The following is a 1,331-nucleotide window of genomic DNA, read 5'->3' as shown; positions in this document are numbered from 1 at the left end:
GTAGCCCTGACTGGCTTTAAATGCCTGATCCTCCTGCCTCTGCCTCCCAAATCATGAGAATACAGTCACTATTCAACTTATCAGTCAATAACTAATATCCCAGCCGTTAAAAAGTATGGCTTCTTCTTAGAAAACTTCCTGGGAGTCAAGGGGGAACTACAGGAATAAGTAGGAAACAGAACACAGCAAGGGAGCAGAAGGCTTGTAGGTTACCAATTCCCTCCCCCTGAGGCAATTCCACCGGATGAGAGGCACACACGTTCAGTTTCGAGTGACATATGAAATAAAGATGTTTGCTATTTTGTGTTTTCTTTCCCTGTAGTTTAAACATTTCTACAAATTAAAAGTGATACACAAATCTATCCAAAGCCCTTTTTATTGTTTTTATAAAGGCAAGCAAGGGGCAGAGACCGAAATGGGTTCCCCAATACACACAGCGCGTCAAGGCCCAATCCGGGCTGGAGGTCAGGGGAGCCGCACCCGCCACGTCGGCTCGCTGGCTTTCGGTTTCCGTGTGTCTCCATCTTGTCTACGCAGATCCGCAAGATCAGACGTCCGCAGAGTGAAGTTCGCGGCGACCTGAACCACCCCAGCCGCCACTTCAGGCAGACTGGTACGTGACCTGCGCGGTGTAACCCGCGCGCCACACTCGCTCCTTGCAGCGCTGTGCGCGGCCGGGACACCGCGCTCCCCCCCTCCCCCATCCCAGCAGTGAGCCTCCTGGCTCGGCCCTGGAGGCCAAAGCGAGTCGCACTCTGGCGAGCACCGGGGACGACGGGAGGAACGGGGAGGACTGCAGTTCCTCCGCTGGCTCGGCCCGCCTGGCACTGGCCTGGACGGTGCGCCCCCAGCGCGGCTCCCCACCTCCGCGGCCCTGCGCCCCTTTCCACTGTGCGGGTCCCAACAGGACGGCCGCAAGAGGTGACAGCCTACAGCCCGAGGTGGCCTGATGTGTTCAGGCGATGGAACCCGCGGGGAAGTAGCCCTTAAAGGACTCTTGAGCATCCGGAGGAGAGGAGGGAGCACCCTTGAACCCCAGGGGCATCACACCTGCGTTCCCAAGGCGGAAAACTGAAGATTAACTTTGCTGGTCGAGCCACAATAGCCTTGCGTAAACGTCTTGAGAGTTACTCATTTCCTGCAGTTGAAATGTCCTAACTAGCCATTTTTGAAAAGTTGAACGGGATCATTTCCTTGTGTGCGTGCTCAAGAGAGTTTACCCAGTGCTCTCAGTTTTACTTTCAAGAGCACAGCGAAGTGCCTCTGCCTTTTCCCAACGCACTTCAGCGTTATTGACAAGAAACGCTTTCCCTGGGAATTGAGAATTCAGT

General features: G+C 54.7%; 1 protein-coding gene across 1 annotated transcript in view; it reads left to right on the top strand.

The window, feature by feature from the left end:
• Positions 1-442: 442 nt before the first annotated feature.
• Positions 443-1,331, top strand: part of Cflar (CASP8 and FADD like apoptosis regulator) — a 47,944-nt gene continuing 47,055 nt past the window's right edge. Inside the window, exon 1 of the mRNA XM_026788834.1 lies at positions 443-613. The gene's annotated coding sequence lies outside the window, so the exon portion shown is untranslated. The remainder of the gene's footprint in view (positions 614-1,331) is intronic.

Source organism: Microtus ochrogaster, unplaced genomic scaffold, assembly GCF_000317375.1.
Source record: "Microtus ochrogaster isolate Prairie Vole_2 unplaced genomic scaffold, MicOch1.0 UNK8, whole genome shotgun sequence".
Classification (NCBI taxonomy): Eukaryota; Metazoa; Chordata; class Mammalia; order Rodentia; family Cricetidae; genus Microtus; species Microtus ochrogaster.
This window is presented reverse-complemented; position numbering and strand designations above follow the sequence as displayed.